The sequence below is a fragment of the Pelodiscus sinensis genome, chromosome 2, assembly GCF_052426305.1.
Source record: "Pelodiscus sinensis isolate ZL-2025 chromosome 2, ASM5242630v1, whole genome shotgun sequence".
Classification (NCBI taxonomy): Eukaryota; Metazoa; Chordata; order Testudines; family Trionychidae; genus Pelodiscus; species Pelodiscus sinensis.
In genome coordinates, this window is record NC_143053.1 from 33373749 (window position 1) to 33394296 (window position 20548).

Genomic DNA, 20548 nt, shown 5'->3' on the forward strand with positions numbered 1-20548 from the left:
TCACAATGCTTTTCCGAAGCAGATAGAAGAGCCCTGAAATGGATTCAGGCCACAAACAAGGAATATGGCCAAAGAAATACCTGGAAACAGCTGCTTTCTGCTATGATAAGCCAGGCATCAAAACCCAGAAAAGTATCACAAGCATGAGAGTCAAGTAAGGAGTGGAAAGGTTAACAGAAGATACCTGTAACAAATTATTCTCTCTGATATACAAGTCTGCTGAAAAGGTCAAAGGCCAAAAAGACGCATTCTCTGGATATTTGGCATTTTTAAAATTCACTGTTAGTTAAATCAAAGTGGTACCTATCTAGCTACATTCCTCACTTAGCTTTTGTTCAGAATAAGATGGTATTAAATATTCATACAGTTTGTTTTGTTTCTCCCTTTGTATTAAATCTTGTTTTTAATTAGATGGCTTCAGTCGTCAACTCTTTGAGAATTATCTGCAAGCTGGCTAGGTGACTGGAAACAACCTTCAATCTTTTAGAAAAGTTACTGAAAAAAGAGATGTGTACTGAGAACATGGGTCAGAAGGACACCTTGTAGAGAAAGGCTCTTCTGTAAAGTATGTCACTTGCAAGGCTGCCATCTGATGGTGATACATGAAATGCATAAACAGAAATAAAGGTTATGGTGAGTTTCATGTAACCACTCACCCACGGAAATACTAGCTGCTATCCTGTCTCCAGCCTGATGTCTTGAGTCAGACAGAGAAGTTACTACAGGGTCATGTCTACACATGAAATAATTTGAAAATGGCTATTCAAGAATTAGTTCATGTGTAGACTGTTGCAATAACTGGTCCTGCAACCTGAATTTTAAATTCAACAAAAAGTGAATGAAAGTTCATAAAATATCACAATAACCTTCTACAGAAAGGCTACGTCTACACTGGCCCCTTTTCCGGAAGGGGCATGTAAATTTCACGAGTCGTCGTAGGGAAATCCGCGGGGGATTTAAATATCCCCCGCGGCATTTAAATAAAAATGTCCGCCGCTTTTTTCCGGCTTTTAAAAAAGCCGGAAAAGAGCGTCTACACTGAAGTAGGAATAAGACCCTCCGGAAAAGAGCACTTTTTCCGGAGGATCAGGGCCAGTGTAGACGCTCTTTTCCGGCTTTTTTAAAAGCCGGAAAAAAGCGGCGGACATTTTTATTTAAATGCCGCGGGGGATATTTAAATCCCCCACGGATTTCCCTACGACGACTGGTGAAATTTACATGCCCCTTCCGGAAAAGGGGCCAGTGTAGACGTAGCCTAAATGTTAATGCAAAAGGGAAAGAAAAAGAGTAAATTAGTCTATAGAAAAAGGCCCACTGATATGTCAAAGACCATATTAAAATAATGTTTGGTAAACAAAGGCGTTGGACCAAAAACAATGGACCAAAATTAGTGTGTCAGAAATGTGGCCTAATTTAAGAATAAAATAATAAGACAAGGGGAGCTATTTCATCCTACACTTTTTTTGGGGAACTCAAAAATGCTTTTTTTTTTTTTTTTTTTTTTTATAAAATCTGGCTGATGGAAAGGAGAAGATGCAAAACCTAGGTGGTCTCAAAGACAAGAAAAGGGGAAAGAATGAGCTATACCATCAGGACTGCCAACGGCACTCCCTCCTTGGACCCCAGAATCCAGTGTAACACCATTGTTCCTTATTTGGCTTACTCTTAAGAGATGTCCTGACCATGCTGGCCCAGAGAGAGGATTCCAGATGATGCCACCGCTTCCACCTCTTCAGCTATCTCTTGACCACCCTCAGGAATGTGAAATTTTCTGTCCTTTTCCTTGCCTGTTTTATTTCTTCTATTTACTATCTCTCTTCTTTTTTCCTTCTGTCTAATAAGAGTCTGTCTTAGTTTGTCAAGTCTGTGTATTTTACAGTACTGCTGTACGACTGTGAAACAAAGGCAGCTCAAATGCAATAGCCTAAATAATCTGTTTCTGATACATGTTTGACAGGTCTCAGTGTAGCTGGTAAGACTGTGCTGAGTCTCTCTTTTTCCAGCAGTGTGGTTGTAAGTCAGAGTCAACTCCAAAGACTAAAAGTCGCATTTTCTATCACTGCTGTTCTTTTCTCTCCTACCTTGTGTGTGTTTGTTTTGGTTTGTCTTCTTGAAAACAGAAACAGATTTCAATAACAACTGCTCCAGCTCATCTCAAATAACTTCTTCACTCCTTCCCAAAAGGTTGGTAATTACCATCAGACAAGGTTGTTTCCTTCTAAAATCTATCTCCAGTTAAAGGAAAAGAGAACAAGGATTATGATTAAAATAAAAGCCTTATTTCATATTTTATATTTCAAATGCTTTCACTGTTTTTCCTGCCTTTTTCTCTATTTTTAATAAAAGGTTAAAAATGTGTTTGCCATGAAATTAAGTAGGTGAAAGTTGCTGCATACCAAACCTCAAACTCTGTTTAGAACAGTTTTGTGTTGGCTAGTTACAGGGTCATGTTAACATTTTTGACTCTTTAGGCCCATTTATGCCATAGACTCATAGACTTTAGATTATCATGATAATCCCTTCTGACCTTAATCTGAATTTTTGCACATTGTAGGCCACAGAACTTCATCTCCCCCTCCCACTTTGTAATGGACTAATGGACCCTCTGGCTGACCAGCTAACATCCTCAAATCATGAATTAAAGACTTCACATTTCAACAAATCCACAATTTATGATAGCTTAAACCTTAAATGGACCCATGATCCATGGTGCAAAAGAATGCAAAAAAAAAAAAAAAAAAAAAATCTCTGGAGCCTCTGTTCACCTGCTCCTTTGTAAATTCACTACTGAAGCTTGGTTTATGTTGTTGTGTTTCAGATACTTTCCCACCAAGTTTGCCCCTTGCTGTAAACTAGATTGCAACTGTGCCTTTTGCTTCTTATATGAGCTCCTGACAGCTTCTTTGAGGGCATCTTTTATTTTCTACAGGAGAAAACAGACAATATTAAGGAGAGAAAAAGTCTATGTTCTGCCATCATAGAAAGTTGTCAAACATGTGGTAAGCACTGCAAAAAATGTAATAGTACTTATTTTATATTGTTGCATAGGTAGGGGTTTGATAGAGATCTCGGGCATCTCATTAAATATGTTTGTTCACTTCCTACTTACACCCTTCAAGACTTAAAACATAGGTACACTTTCACAATTATGTATCAAAATCAAGTTCACGATATCATAAGTGAGCTCTCACTTCACTTCATTTTTATATCTTGTTGACTGACTGGTGATGCCTCACCACTTACACAACCATGACATCATAGCTAGTAGCATTCTAAGAAGTTTAATGAAAATGTAGTTCTCAGAAAGTCTGGTAGGTTTCATGAGATTCTACGAAGGTCCAGAACACTCTTGGAAATTAGTAAAAAATGAATTCGCCTATAGAATACCTGAAACATGTCACTTCAGACATTTTATTTTCCCTTTTGTTGCTAACAACAAAAACAGCACCCCAAGACTGGCACTCCCCAAGCACCAAACCTCAGGCAGTCACCTGGATCAGCTGCTCTTGAATCCAGCCCCGATTAAAACACTGCTTGACTGCAAAGCCAGCTGTAATAGGGCAATATCAGTTTAACTATCCTTTGTTCAACTCCCTGCTAAATAGTAAGGTTTCCGTATGTTTGTTTATATCAATACAGCTAAGTGATTTCCATGCACTAAAACTCATTCACTCATCTTAACACTTTGTTTAAAATGGTTAATGTGGAAGGTATAAAATTTGAACACACAGAAAAATGACAAAATACTCCTACAAATGACCAATGATCATGGGTTTCCATACAATGTCAAGAAGCCTACCAGTCTCTGGGATTTAAATAATAGATTTCTCTCCAGACAGTAGGTTGATTTCAAACAATGTGAAAGTGATTAAAATGAAACTTGTTTAGGTTTCAGTTACTCAATGGCACTTTGCCTGGAGTCCTGGAACACATTCAGCTTAGTATGGCTTTGTCAACCAGGAAGAAAGTTCAAACAATGAGAATGATACTAAAGAGGAGACAAAATAAGTCTAGTTTAGCATTTCCTCTTGTTCAAAAGATCTGTAGTCTGATCTTATTTGCCGTCTCTTTCTAATTCCTTAAAAAAGTACAAAAAGAAGTATTCTTGTTTTTTGATTAATCTTAGAAGTAATCTTCCTTTGAAATTCATGAAGAGTTGAAAAGTCTTTCTTAAGCTAAATGTCAAGCTCCCTTATATGAAAACTAACTGCTGGTGTATGAAAGCATCCTATGAAGCTTATGAAGAGTAAGACAGTCCTTTATGAGTCATTTTCTTATCTTTTGATTTGTGTCTCAGAAGTCAAACCCCTAATCTTGCGCCTTCTAAAGAAAAGGTTTTGCAGAAAATATGTTCAGTTAAATGTAAAAAAAAAAGTCATTTAGAGACCTTAATCAAAAACACTGAATTAAGTTTGAAGTGTATATCAGCAAAGAATTTAGTGATTGTGTAATCAGCAACACTGGTGGCACAATAAGATTGCCAATGATGGACAGAAATTGAACATCCGACCAGATCACTGTAAAAGAATTTAACTAGAGATCAGTTAAAATGACAAGGTTACTATGGTCTTTTTGGGATGCGCCTTGATGATGAATGAAAATATTGAATTAATCAATAAAATTGGCCCTGTTCACCAAACATTCTGGACCAGATTTAGAGTTTTGCCTGTACAACTGCACAATATTCTTTATAGTAAATGACAAGATTTACCTAGTGTTGCTCAGGACCTTAACTCAAATAAGTTTTCTTTTTCTTCATTTAAATCATTTATCTGGGGTGGGAATGAGGTTAGGGTGTGCAGGCTGACCCAGAAAGAGAGGATAATCCCAGAAATGTCTCAGTGCAGCAGTTTGGGACCAGGAGAGAAGAGCCATGACTGCTGCAACTGCAGCGGCCACAATCGGGAGAGGGGTATATGTGTCTTGGCTGGAGGACAGACAGGCACACAGACAGACACACAAACAGACAAGATCTCTGAAATATATAGTAGGTAGTTGTCCCTTTCTCCAACCCTTCCTCCTGCTGGCCTATTGGGGTTATAGCTGTCCAGGTCCCCATCTCTGGCCCCTTGCTACCCCTCTGTGGTCATTCTATGGCATAACTCCCTCCTACCAGACACCTCCCTTTCTATTATATGAGAAACAATCGAATTGCAGGCACATCCCATCACCTTGGCACAACCAAATCCTTACTCTACTTTAAGTTACGAGAAGAGGAAGCTGCATATCAAATTTGGTGGGCCCAGCTCTTACCATTTAGGAGGAGTTCTTGAACAAATGGACTTACAGATGGACAGAAAGACAGATGTACATTTCTAAAATACGTAGTAAGATGTGGAAAACTGAGCCAAGTCATCAAATGCAACATTAAAGGTATTTTTAAAGATACTATATCACTGTACACCACCACTGGAGAAGCTAGTATACAATACTCAATTTAGACAAACCCAATTCTGTGTGAAGAAATATTTGTTTATGTTTGTGATTACGTTAAATAAAACTATTGATATCTTTGAACATATGCAATACTTTTAATTTGAGGAACAAAACATGTGTACACAAATCATCATGCATGTTGTACCCGGCAGCTGCAAATCTAACTCATAGACAAAAAGACCTTGTCATAAGACCATGCAAGTATTTAAGAAAACAATCATAACAAAATTGTTAAGAAATTGACCTGCCATTTCCTTGCAAACTGCAATTTAGTGAACTTATATTTACTTTTTTATTCAGTGTTAGATGATAAAATCAATATTTTTAAATCATCAACATAGCAATAATGAGCTGTGTTTAACTGGAGCAGGGAATAAATAAGTCATTTAAAAGGCAAACACTTAAAACATTTATTGTTTCAATATTGGTTAAAGGTGCATTTTATTGTTGTAGAAACTAGCATTTTTCTTGGTCATATGTTCTGGGTAATGTTTGGTGAAGCTTATGTGTCCCCGAACTCTATTAGGTGCACACATCAGTAGATAAAATAGCCAGTCATCGGTAGCATCAGATTTTAATCTCTCACATGCCAGAGAAAACAGGAGCAACTTTGCTGAAGTTAATGCATCTGGGCCTGTGTAAAACTGGTATTGAAAAGAATCTAGTGTCTAGATTTTTAAATGTCAGATACATTGGTGACAGGGATTAATTTAGTGCCTCTTGTAGCCATGATATGGGAAGCAATTATTTCTAAAAAGGAAACAGGCGTTAACAGTATATCAATTGTAAAACTGCAAGATAAAAGAAAGATCTTGTGTCACCATTGTTATGTGTTTTGCCAATGAATTGAATAGATCAATTCTCTACTAGCACAGCTCCACTGAAGTCATGGATATACACCACCAGAAAAGTGGCTTTGTCAATTGAGGTAAGGGTACAGGGGCAGAGCCTCAGCGGAGGTAAATGACCATCACACCAGTGGAACAAGGACAATTTTAATCAGCTAAAGATCTGCTCAGAAGTATCTTAACTGTTTGAAAAATCTCACATTGGCTTAAAGTTTTCAGGAGGCCAATTTGATTCTCACATCTGAGAACAAAATTGGCAATTGAAACAATAACAATAATTTATAACACTTATCCTAATGTCTTAAATTGGCAAACTGCTTTCTAAATATTAACAAATTTATCCAATTTAGAATAGGACCAAATGCAGAAAAGAGCAAACAATCATATATTGGCTGGTAAGTGTGGCACTCAAGAAAATGCATTCTAGGATCAGCTAAGGCCTGTGGCTATTGAACTTTGTCATACTGTTAGTGAGAACACTGCTTTTTAGAAGTGTCCCCAGTTGCAGGATTTTAAATAACCAAAGCAGTAAGAATATGAATTGTTATGTAGTTTAGGCTACAAACTTGCTAATGTACAAAAGAGGTCATCTAAGAGCACTTATTCCAAGGAGATGCTACTTTGCTCACCTGTTTCATCAGCCAAATTTTTGAATGAAAGGTCTGCTAAAACATTTCATGGTTCTTTATTCTTCAAACAATTATCCTCTTTGATAAAAATATCCATTGTAATGTGGAAAATTGTGCAGTGAGTCAGTAATACATTGCTACTACTAAAAATAACTGGTTGAGTAACATTTCAAAAAGGCTGAGTCTAATGAATGGTAGCAAAGAGTAGCTAACTGAATGTGAGCATCACATTAGTAGTTTGAATTTATATTTAAAAAAAAATCTCTGTTATTTTGCCTTTAAATAAACCTGACTTGAAACAAATTGGTTACTTAGGATATTTATAGACAGTGATTTAGTATCCCATTTGTTTCAAGCTGTTCTATGTATTAAGTCCATAGTTTGGTACCTCTATGGCAGTGGTCACCAACCAGTAGATCGGGGTCTACTGGTAGATCTTGGAGCCTCTGATAGGTGACCCTGACTGGTTTGGGCAAGAGGCTATGAAGTGCTGGCACATTACCTGACCTTTCTCCCACTGCAGTGCACCTCCTGTCCTTTGCCTTGGAGCTGTCTCTCCCCACCCCTGGGAGCCTCCTGCATGCCATGCAGGTCATTGGAGAGAGAAGAGGGACACTTATGTCAAGGTGCCCCATCAACCATCCTGTATCCTATTCCCACAGAGCAGAGAGGGAGCACAACAGGGCTTGGGATGGTGTTTGTTGGCTGCTTTTGAGAGACATTCAGGGCCAGGGCAGGGGAGAACCTGTCTTAGTCCCACTACACCACAACCCAGGAGCCACCTATGGTAAACAGTGCCCAGTCAGAGCCCTCATCCTGAAACCCTACCCCAGTCATGAACCCCCTCCTGCATCCCAAACTCCTGCTCTAGCCTCAAGCACCCCTGCATCCAAACACCCTCTCAGAGCCTGCACCTAGAACGCCCTTCAGTACCCCAAATACCTGCCCCAAGCTCATCTCAGAGCCCCTCTCTCACTCCAAATCCCTTAATCCAAGACCAGAGCCTGCACCATAACCCGCTGCCCCTGCCTGGTGAAAGTGAGGGAAGATGAGAGAGGGAGAGAGGATGGAGTGAGCAGGGGCAAGGCCTCGGAGAAGGGCACAAAGGAGGCAGGGCAAAGGCATTTGGGTTTGAGGTAGATCTTGGATTGCACTTAAATTTAAAAAGTGATCTTGTGCTTAGAAAGATTGGAGACCACTGCTGTATGGATACCAGGGGAAACAATGCTGTGGATATAGTTGCGGAAAACAAAACCTATTCTAAGGAACAATTTTCCTCTATTTATATAGATAAGGTCAATTAGAACATAAGAACATCCATACTGGAGCAGACCAAGAGTCCATGTAACCCAGTATCCTGTCTTCAGTCAGTGGCCAATGAAATTATTCCACTATTTCCTGTTATAGCAGTCTCAGATGATGACCTAGCACATATTCATTTAAAAAATACTTTCTCTGCAGATTTGACAAAATACAAAGAAGATACCAGTGTGAAATTTCTAAAGATATCTACAGCACTTGACTCAAAGTATAAGACTTTTGAGTGCATTTCAAAATCTGAGAGGAACGAGGTGTGGAGCATGCTTCTAGGTATCTTAAAAAAGCAGCACCCCAATGTAGAAACTACAGAATCCAACCTACCAAAAAGAAAATCAAACTTGTCCTAGTGGCATCCAACTCAGATGATAAAAATGAAAATGAATTGGTCTGCATTGTTTTGGATCGTTATTGAGCAGAACGTATCCTCAGCAGAGACACATGTCCTATGGAATGGTGGTTGAAGCATGAATGGGCAGATGAATTTTTAGCACATCTGGAATGTAAATACCTTGAGACACCTTCTATAACAGTACCATGTGAACACCTGTTCTCACTTTCAAGTGACACTGTATACAAGAAGTGGGCAGCATTATCTACTGTATAATTTAGAGAGTTTGTGTGTGTGTCTGTCTATGAGTCTTATCATAACTTAAAAGCAAGGTCAGGGTTTAGTTGTGCCAGGACAATGGGATGTGCATGAAATATGATTGTCTTGCATCAAACAGAATAGAAGGAGTATGAGAGGAGAGACAGTAATACTCACAAATGACCAGAGGGGGGCAGCAAGCACTGCAGAGCAACCGCTAGTAGGCAGTACAGCCCACACCACTCCAGCCTGCCCCCGAGATTGGCTGCTGGCTGCCGCATAATCCCTGCCATCCTGGGCTCTAAAATAAATAGAACCTTTTAATCATAAAGATTTAGGAAGCAGAGTGTATATTTTCAAGCACACTCAGCTGTCTTATTATTAAACTGCAGACCAATTTTCTGATGTTTTTGTGTCAGCAAATCCCATTAGTCAGGAAAAATGCTGCTTGGTTAAACCTACCTTTGTATCAGTCAATGTTAAAAGATTAACAGTAAGAGAAGAAGGAAACATCCGTAGTGCTGCTGTCTCACTAAAATAACTTTTCAGATCTGTGCATCCCGTTCCCCATCCCCCAGCTCAGCTTCTATAGAACTCCTGAGTATCATGGGAGAATGCTTTCTCTTGCCTCCATTCTTCTACATACTGATCCAAAGAGCCCCCCAGGAAATGAACATAAAAATGAATCCTTTTATTATTGCACTCCAATCATTAGGGCTACTGTGCCACGTACTGTTAGCATATCTGTACTGTGAACATTTCAAGCAAGGTACATTATCTGTCAGTAGGGAAATGTCCTTGTTAGCTCCTTCTCTTTGGGCTAAGCTCACTCTTGGAAAAGCTCACTCTTGGAAGACTTCCCTTATACTGTAAGGCTTTGTCTACACCGTTGGCTTTTGCCGGCAGAGAGTTGCAAATGAAGTGCTGATTAGCATTTTGTCACGCTTCATTTGCATAATATATTCAAGCAGTTTTTGCACAAGGGGTTTTTGCACAAAAACAATCAGTGTGGACGTTTCCTTTTCGTGCAAAAACCCCTTTTAGCATAAGATCCTTATGCCTCTCCCAGGGTATGTCTACACAACCCCGCTAGTTCGAACTAGCTGGGTAATATAGGCTTACCGCACTTGCAAATGAAGCCCGGGATTTGAATTCCCGGGCTTAATTTGCATAAACCGGGCGCCACCATTTTTAAATCCCGGCTAGTTCGAACCCTGTGCTGCGCGGCTACACGCGGCATGGAGTAGCTAGTTTGGATTAGGCTTCCTAATCCTAACTAGCTGTACTCCTCATTCCACGCGGCATGGGGTTCGAACTAGCCCGGATTTCAAAAAGGCGGTGCCCGGCTTATGCAAATGAAGCCCAGGAAATTCAAATCCCGGGCTTCATTTGCAAGTGCGGTATGCCTACATTACCCTCCTACTTCGAATTAGGAGGGTAGTGTAGACATACCCCCAGAGATAGAACAGGGCTGAGGCAGGAACTGGGAGATGTACAGCAACCAGAGGAGCTGCGAGCATTTTGTTCATTTCCCTACTGCCACTCCCCATGTGGAAAGGAGGAAAACCCTGTCCCCCAAAGCCTGCCTCCCACCCCTGTCCTACAGCAGGGCTGCTGCTTTATGGAGCTGGAGGAGATGGAGCTCCATGGAAAACCAGTGGGAGGGGCTAAGAGTTCTGCTCCTTTCCCAGCTGGCAGGGGCAGAGTGAGGAAAGCAGCAGAACTGCCTGCATGCCTACCAAGGTAACATGGGATGAGGATGGGAGGGGAAGAACAAGGGGTTCCTGGGCTGCGGGAGTAGTTACATAAAAGATCATGTGGAAAGGTCACATAGCCCCTCTTAATTTGTGTCCCCCTGCCACCTTCTATACTGACAAGAAATTGCTTTTACTTATAAAACTGGTGGACAGCAGGCCTGGCATTTTTTTTGAGTGTTCAGTGGGTAAGGGGGCTGGACACTACAGGGAAACACTTCAAAGGATCTTAGGAACTGGAATATTAACCCGCAGGGCAAAATAAGGACCAGCATTGCCTAGAGGACAGTATTTGAGGGACTCCCTCCCACTAGGAGCGAGGGGAATAAGATGTCTCACCGTACTAGGTACCTCATCCCAGTGACATCACTTGATCTGATGTTCTTTCTAGCCATTAATCCATCTTCAGAGGTGTCAAATGACCAGTCCCTAGGCCAGATTCAGCTCACCCGATAAATTCATGATCTGTACAACATGCAGTTTCGGCAAAAGGTAGGTTTAGTTTTGTTTATAGAGAACATTTCTAACATTGTGAAGGAAACCTTCCAAGCATGAACCATATGTAAATGATGGAGTGTTCACTTCTGTATCTTGCAGGCAACTTAAAACAGAATTAAACATTCCTCTGTCCCCACTAGTTTCAACCAGATATTAACACTAATGTCTGATAACACTTTAATGTAAGAGTTAGGTATTAAAGCTGCCAATCAGTTTTTAGAAAATTGGTCATTTCCCACTAGCTGTCATAATTTTAAATAATGCCAGTGTGCCCTCATGAGATCTGATATTTTGCTGAAACTTCCCCCTCCAGGGGAGTGGAGCATGACACAGAAAAAGCAGCTCACGTGGGCAAGACATAGATTGTTAAAAGATTCGTAATGCACAATACAATACACTGCTAAATTGGCAGCTTCCTATCTCACTTAATTTCATCCATATCTGAAATGCTCCCATTGCTTTCAGTACTTTATTCTTCCTTGCAATTGCATGCAGTTCTTAGGCTTTTTGATATTATCTGATGGGACAGATTTTCTTTTAAGTCGCTTTATTTATGCAAGCAAAACAAAATATTTGGCATCCAAAGATTTTATCCAAACATGCTCAATTCCCACAAGACAATTCAAGATTAAAATCCTAGTTAAAAATGTGCCCAGGGCATAAAGCTGGCCTTGTTCAGTTCTTCTTATGGTTATGGATGTTTGGCACAATATTAGTTCTAATATAAAGTACATATCCTGGGGTTCTGGGAGGGAGTCTAGCTGAGCTGCATACTGGCAGAGTGTGTTCCTCTATACTCTACATTAGTATCCACAAATGTTAAGCAAAATCCTACTGGTATACATTATCTGATCTAGAAGAAGTCTCAAGATATCCTATTATTGGTAGGCAGATTTGTGATGGCCTGAATATGATAAATACCACACATGAAAACAATAAATCATTACCACAGCACAAAGTTAAAGACAGCAAACAATAGCATAAACCTTAATCATAATATAACTATCTACTGACAGTTTCAGATTACTCAGTAACATTGTTGCTCAAGGTAACATATTTGTTCAAATGTTGCAATTTTTTTATTGGATTTTGGATTGAACAATAGATTCATCTGTTCCTGGTGCTTTCAATTTTGCTACATATTGAATTATTGTTTCAGATTTCCTCCTCAGAAACATGAATGGAAGCAAGAGGAAGAGACTTTTGCTGTGAGATGAGAATTTTCCTTTGTTATATAACACTGCTTTTTTCTCTTGGCTTCAGGAATGCCTTTGACCTCAGCCTTTAAATCCACTAACTGTCCCACTATTGTGCATCCACCAAGCAGATTAAGGCTGAGCTTCCTAGCTATTATGATATTCCTCTCCATATAAGGATCTTTGTGCCAATGCTCTCTGACAACCATTTTTCTAATTATTATGGTGCATTTTCTCCTTCAACTACCTTAAGTCCCCACTAAAAACTTGGATTTTATGGATTCTAATGTAACTTCTCTAACAATCCAACACAGCTATTTAATAGAAATGTAGCCGTGTTAGTCTGGTGTAGCTGAAGCAAAATGCAGGACTATGTAGCACTTTAAAGACTAACAAGATGGTTTATTAGATGATGAGCTTTCGTGGGCCAGACCCACTTCCTCAGATCAAATAGTGGAAGAAAATAGTCACAACCATATATACCAAAGGATACAATTAAAAAAAAGTGAACACTTAAAAGTGAATATTTAATGCCGCATTACCCTGCATGGATGCATTTGGGGGTTTGATAGGTGGTTTTTCTTCAGATGCTTTGAATTTTAAATCAATAGTACTCAGAAATAATTGTAGTAACATGGTACTCCTAATTATTCATATGCAAGGTTTAATTACAAATTGACCATCCACTCAGGATTCAGTACTTCTCTGTTTCTGAGCCTTTAAAATTAATTTAGTGCCGATGAAAGATGTCAGGTTGTCTGACAGCCATGTGGATTGAAACACTTTCTCCATGAGAAAAAGGGAGGACAAGTTTTCCAACATAGAGACCAATGTATTTTGAAATATTATCTTTTGAGATGAATAGTTAATTCAGCTTCCATCTGCATTCTCTCCTTTGCCTTTCTGCTAAGATTGCCACCCAGTGGCATAAGTAGAGCTGAATGAATACTGCAAGCATTTTTGTAAACATCTATTTAATAAAATCACTTCAGCTGTGTTCATGTCAAGAATAGCTGGTTCTGAAAAAATACTGTAGATTTCAAAGAGACGGAATTTTGAATTTATAATCATAGTTGCTCTAGAATTACAATTCTAACTTACATTTCGTATCCAGTCAAGGAACAGATCCACACCATGTGATTTTTGTTTACATTCAAAACAACTTGAATTGTGAGTATAAAATACCAAAAGCAATATGCACAGTGAAGTGCAAATTGAAACGCTCTAATCTGGCATTCTTGGGACCTGACTGGTGCCAAACCAGAGAATTTGCTGAACCACGGGAGGTCAATATTATCTAGTAGCAGTACCAATACTTCTGCTGTTATTGGGCTCTTAGAAGACATTTAGGGGTAAATTAGAGCTAATCCACTGAGAGCCAGGACAGGTAGCTATAAACAAACTTTATGAGACCATGGGAAAGTTGGCCACACCCATGATAAGTGGACATCTGGCTAACTCAAATCTTGCTGGACCACAGATGCTGCCAGACCAGAGAGTACCAGACTAGAAAGGTTCAATCTGCATTTGCTAGTAGGCCATAGTCTGAGTTGTGTTCATACAAAACAATATGAACAACACTGTGGAACTCATGAGCTATGTGTAGACTGTTTCTTGCTTCACACCAGCTGCTTGAGAACAGCATCAGATCCATACAGTTCCATGCTCTATCATATGGCAGGGGTCACTATTCATCAGCCCCCTTTTTCCAATATCAATACTGGTTTCTTGGCTTCGCACCTATAGCCATCTCAAGTCTAAGCCCATTTAACAGACAGTGAATTGAGGTACAAATAAGCTAAGTGCCTTGCTCAATGTCATACCGAAAGTGCACTACTGAGCAGGAACTTGCATCCATATCTCCAGCAAGTAGCTAACCACTGTTCTATCTTTCCTCATCTTTATTCCTTCTTCCTTTGGCTGGCAGGACAATCACAAATCTAAATCTTAAAGAGTGTTTGTTCTCCAGGCCTGGCAGTTGTAGAGATCAGTGTACAGATCTAGCCTGAACAAATAGAAATGGCTGGCAAGCACAAAGCTTCTGTTCAAATAACATGCAAGCACACCAAGAAGTATCTACTCACCATTTAGATTTTGAGTGATTAGCCTAGTTCATTATCCAGGCAGGGACAACACTGGTTCCTTACAGAAGTCAGCAAAGAGCTTTGCACTGCCACTCTAAAGTAAGATGGGTTTGGTCAGCTGACTTTCAGTCACAGCAATTTAACTTAAATGCAGGCTGAGATTTAACTACAACAGCTGCATAAGCAGCCCAAAATTACATGTTGTGTTGTGCAAACACTGTCACTTCCAGCTGCCCGACACTCCATATCAAAAGATGATTCATGCCATGCCTCTTTTGAGCAATATTTCACTGCTATTTATATTTTGCACCAGGCAGGGTCATTAGGGAACCCACCATGAATTTGGAAATAAGACCATTAAAGACACACAGCAAGGCTATGTCTACACTGGGGGATTCTTGTGCCAGAAATATGCAAATGAGGCTAAACGTGGAATATCTCTGAGCCTCATTTGCATATCTAATGAGCTGCCATTTTGCGGAAGAGGCTCTTACGCCAGAAGGAGCTGTCTACACTGCCCCTTCTTGCAAAAGAAAAACCCTCTTGCACAATGCTTCTACGCCGATTATTTTCAGGAATAACGGCATTGAACAAGAGGGTTTTTCTTGTGCAAGAAGGGACAGTGTAGACAGCTCCTTCTGGCGCGAGAGCCTCTTCTGCAAAATGGCGGCTCATTAGATATGCAAATGAGGCTCAGCGATATTCCACGCTTAGCCTCATTTGAATATTTATGGTGCAAGAACCTGACAGTGTAGACATAGCCTAAGTGTGTAAATTCCTTTCCTACAAGTGAGTGCATAGCATCCCTATGCGCCCTAATGCACCTGCATAAAGCAGATAACTATTTAGGTCAAAGTAATTACAGTATGAAGTTGTACTCTTTAAAATATCACAGTGTTCTCCTGTATGCCCCACCCCATCTGTCTATATTCTGTATTTTTTATCTTAGATCATAAAACCCTTGCGGCAGGGAATGTCTTTTCTTATCTGTGTTTTTTAAAATATTCTGGTCCATGACTAGAGTTGCTATATGCTATAATAATACAAACAAATACTAACAACAATAAATGCAGTGTCATAACATAGCGTTGCAAAATCATAAGATGAAAATTTGGCCCTCTGTCACTAACATGGGGAATGTCTACACTACAGAGTTTTGTCAGAAAAATGGCTGTTTTTCTGACAAAAATTGAGGAACATCCACACTGCAATTGCAATTGTCCACAAGAAAATCGAAAGAACAGAGGGGTTTTTCTGGCATTGGTAATCTTCATTCTATGAGGAAGAAGCCTTTTTGTGAAAGAGCTCTTTTGCAAAAAGGCGTGTGTGGACAGGGAAGAGGGAGTTTTGGAAGAAGTGGAAAGAGGAAAAAGCACTGGTGCCCTGGTGGGCATTCCGTTCATAGCAATCACAGCTTACATGCGAGAGAGCATCCTTTCAGTCTGGATGCTCTCTTTCTAAAAAGCAAACTGCTTTTTCGATGCACGCTCTCTTTGAGAAGAAGTTTTTTCGGAAGATCTTTTCCAGAAAAGCTTCTTCCAAAAGAAGCCTGTAGTCTAGACATTGCCATGAAGATTGATTTACAGCAGCATTCCAAAGTGTACAATATACTTAAGGGGATCTTTTCAATCCTCATGTAGTAATGAGTAATAAAAACATCTCCTGTACTTACTGGGTGAATTAGGATGCACGAGATATGGCAGATGGCAAGTTGTGGTTTAGTTTTCAGGGATATTTCTTTACAAATAAAGAATTCATAAAAAGCATGCCTCTGGGCTTGCAGATGGAACATGGCAGAAGATGGGCTTTATAAGCTTAGGTCAACCATTCTAGCAGTGCAACTCCAAACAGTATTTACTTTCTTCACAGGGATTCTCCTATTTGGTATAAATAGCTTCTCCCGACTAGTGTTCCCAGCATCCTGCATAAAAATAAGTCTTGCCACTTACACTGGGGAAGCTGCAGGGGAAGGGTACGTATTAGATGGTTTTCATAATTTTCTATGAGCTTATCAACTTTTTTCAAAAACAAATGGATTTTGAATCATTACAGTCACTGTAGTCCACTCTATCAGCCTTTAAATTACATTGCCTATGCTTTGAACCATAGTTAATGTTTTCACTTATTATTGTTGTTTGCTACAAATCCTCTGAAATCTTTTTAATGGTTCTACTTGATAGCTCTCTTCTGGACTTTTATTTTTCTTTGTGCACTTCAGAATTGAAATGAATAGACAAATATATGATGCTGAAAATGAGGAAAGGAGTTTTTATGGGATCTTCAGGTAGAACATTTGGTTGACATAAAAAAGGAAAACAGAGACCTCCCCTCATCTTACCCACTCGATCATTTGATAATTCTAGATACTGTGTTTACTTACTGCATATTCAAGGCAAAATAATTTTCATTTTTAGTTTTGTTTTTAATTTGGTTCTCAGCTTTTGTTCACCAGCGCATGTACTTCTTATCCAAAACACTCCAAATATAAATAATTTTTCGGTAACTGACTCACCATATACTGGTTACTTAACCTTCAATACTTCACTCTATTCCTCCAAAAGAGTGGTTTTCAATAGTCTGCATCTTCATTTGAATTTTTTAGGGGTCTGCAAATGAAAATATAGTTGAAAAACTCTTGCTCTTGAATATGGTGCTACTGATAGGCTGCGTCTAGATTGGCATGATTTTCCGCAAATGCTTTTAACAGAAAAGTTTTTCAGTTAAAAGCATTTGTGGAAAAGAGTGTCTAGATTGGCATGGATGCTTTTGCGCAAAAGCACTTTTTGCGGAAAAGTGTCCGTGCCAATCTAGACACTCGTGCCAATCTAGACAATCTGGACACTCCAAATACTGTTTGGAGTTTTGCGCAAGAAAGCCCCAATTGCCATTTTCGCCATCGGGGCTTTTTTGTGCAAAATGGCTCTCAGCTGTTGACACTGGCCCTCTTGCGCAAAATCATTTGCACAAGAGGGCTTTTTCCCAAATGAGAGAGTCATTGTATTTGCGGAAGAACACTGACAATCTTACATTAGATCGTCAGTGTTCTTGCGCAAATTCAAAGCAGCCAGTGTAGACAGCTGGCAAGTTTTTCCGCAAAAGCATGTGCTTTTGCAGAAAAACTTGCCAGTCTAGACGCAGCCATATTGTTTAATGCACACTAACAGCTTTTGTCCCCCTTAGGGACCAGACATGTTTATGAGTCTGCTATCTATTTAAAAAACATGATCCTTTAGCTTATGCTTTCAGATCTAGAAGTCCTGGGTTCACTCCCTGCAAATGAACTGAGCAGGCATGTCATTACACCAACAGCATTATTATAAGTCTAACTTAAGTGCTTTGAGATCCTCTGATAAGGATCTTCAGATGAGGTACTGAAGAAGTAACAAAAAATGTCATCATGTTTAACTGCTGTACTATTTAAAATAGTCTGTATTTAATTTTGGTGTTACTCATTTACTTTGACTTCAAAGGACCTTTTGATCAGACTCCATGCAGGAACAGACACTGAAGATACAAGGACTGTATTACAACTAATAGCATAGCATCTCTAGTGTTTTAGGGTACGTCTACACTACAGCATTGATTCGAGTTAACTTAATTTGAAATAGCTAATTCGAATTAAGTTAATTCGAAATAATGCATCTATACACAAAAACTATTTCAAAATAGCATTTTGCTATTTCAAAATAGCGTGTCCACACTGAGTGGATCCTAAACCGAAGTTAAGGCTGGCCAGAACCAGTGCCGGCAGGGCATCAGGTTAGAATTTAGTGTGTGAGGCTGCTGCCTGAGGCTAACTGAGCTCCGTGCTTAAAGGGACCCTACCCCCATCCCGGACAGACAGTTCCTACGGTTCCCTACTTGCTTGTCTATCTTGATGAGGGACAGCAAAGCAGTCCTGTCTTGGAGAGCCCTGAATGCCTGCACTCGGGACACCACAGCACTCAGCCACATGGAGCAAGAGCTCCCCCTGGGCATGCCGGTCCATCTCATGGGGTCGTTGCCTTCAGCCTGGCTGTACTTGCTGCAGGCTGCCATCCAGGGGGTCCACTGAGTGCCTGTCAGGATCCAGGAAGCCCTGTGGGAGAGTGTCCACCCCGAGGAGCTCACAGAGCCTCCCTGGTCCTCCCCACGGGGGGCTCATGCCCCATTCCTCCCTCAGGGTATGTCTACACTACCACCCTACTTTGAACTAGGGTGGTAATGTAGGCAACTGGAGTTGCAAATGAAGCCCGGGATTTGAATTTCCCGGGCTTCATTTTCATAAAGCCGGGCGCCGCCATTTTTAAATGTCCGCTAGTGCAGACTCTGTGCCGCAGCACCGACTAGATAGTTCGGACTAGGCTTCCTAGTCCGAACTACCTAGTCCATGCTGCATGTAGGCGCGCGGCACGGAGTCTACACTAGCGGACATTTAAAAATGGCGGCGCCTGGCTTTATGCAAATGAAGCCCGGGAAATTCAAATCCCGGGCTTCATTTGCAACTCCGGTTGCCTACATTACAACCCTAGTTCGAACTAGGGTGGCAGTGTAGACATATCCTTCACATCCTTCCACTTACCCCTCTCTAGCCCCCCTTCCTGATGTCAAACAAAAGACACATGTGTTCAAAAATAGAATCTGGGTTTACTGAACAAAACTGGGGAGGGGGGATGAACCTCTGGGGAGACTGGGAAGAGGAGGTGGGAGAGGGGAAGAAAGAGGGTGGGAAAGGGGATGGGGAAACCTGGAAGGAGGGAGCTGGAAGGGGAAAGCAAGGGGAAGAAAGGGGAAGGGAAGCTCAGGGCTCAGGATTGGGGGTCTCACTGGACCAACTTGATTTTCATGCAAACCTGCTCCTGGGTTAGCATGTGGCCTTTGGTGGCCAGGCTGGCAGCTATTCTGCCTTAGACGGCCGCATTCCTCCATCTAGTGCGGATATCATGGACGTTGGGGTCATCCCCCCCAAACTTGAATAAGGTCCATGATCTCCACCCTGGACCAGGAAGGCGCCCGCCTTCTCTGGGTCCTGGCAGGCTCCTGGGAGCTGGCAGACTGCTCCTGGGGAGCGGTGGAGGGCTGGCTGCTAGTGGCTTGCTGGGTCATGTTTTGGGGCCACTGGGTCAGAGGCCCCGGTGTCCACTGCTGGCTCTGGGCTGGCAGGCTTGGAGCTGGCACAGGCACTGTGGCCAGAGTCTAACCCTTTAATGGTTCTGGGGCTGGGGGAGAGGAGAGTAAGTTTTCTTGGTTGTGTCCAGAGTGGCCACCAGGGCTCCCTGGGAAGGGCTGGAGGCCCCCTATTTCGAAGTGTCTACACAGCACTTTATTCAAAATAGCTATTTCAAATTTGGCGTTACTCCTCGTAGAATGAGGTTTACCAAATTTGAATTAAGCGCTCCACCATTTTTAATTAATTTCAAAATAGTGGTTTGCATGTATAGACGCTATTAAAGTTAATTCGAAATAATGGCTGTTATTTCGAATTAACTTTGCAGTGTAGACATACCCTCATAGATTAATATGGGAAGTGGAATGGTTAAGTTTTATGCAGAGTTCTAAAAGGATGTTATTGTTAGTGGTTACAGTCAATAAAGACAAGAACACAGGCAAAAGCAAAAAAGAAACATAGAAAAGTGCAGTGCAAACACTGTGGAAAATTATAAGCAATTTACACAAAGGCTCATACTGGAAGTGTTCGACTACTCCAGCAGCATATGTGACACTATCTGTTCTGCTGCTGTATATATATGCATCCATTTAAAAAAATCTGCTAAATTTTCCAGTAATTTGATTGTTTTAAATATGCTTTGCTTGCAGCACTAGATATACTGGCCAGTACTGAATTTATATAATCTGGAGAAATATTTGAAACAATTACTCTTTTGTTTTCTCTTTCATCTTTCCTTTCCCTCTCACCCCCCGGTGTTTAGAGCTAGAAAAGCTCCTAAATACCACAATTGAGGCTATAGGAGCTGCAGACTCTGACTGTGTGTCTGGACTACATCCCTCTGTCGGCAGAGGGATGTAAATTAGACATACCGACATTGCAAATGAAGCGGGGATTTAAATATCCCGTGCTTCATTTGAATAAAAATGGCTGCCGCTTTTTGCCAATGTGGCTCTTTGCCGGCAAAAAGTGGCAGTCTAGAGGGGGATCAGTCAACAAAGAAAGCCTTTTTCGACCAATCCTGTAAACCTCATTTTACGAGGCATAAGGG

The 20548-nt window shown here is 40.7% G+C and overlaps 1 long non-coding RNA gene across 2 annotated transcripts; it reads right to left on the minus strand.

The window, feature by feature from the left end:
- Nucleotides 1–1084: 1084 nt before the first annotated feature.
- Nucleotides 1085–18560, minus strand: LOC142826967 (uncharacterized). 2 transcript variants are annotated; one of them, XR_012901275.2, is made up of 5 exons: nucleotides 16864–18549; nucleotides 14352–14445; nucleotides 8997–9120; nucleotides 2766–2923; nucleotides 1085–2225 (listed from the first exon to the last, which is right to left on the minus strand). It is a non-coding gene; the product is annotated as an uncharacterized LOC142826967 (long non-coding RNA). The 2 variants fall into 2 exon arrangements; XR_012901272.2 differs by having other exon boundaries at nucleotides 2766–9120; nucleotides 16864–18560.
- Between the last annotated feature and the right edge of the window lie 1988 nt (nucleotides 18561–20548).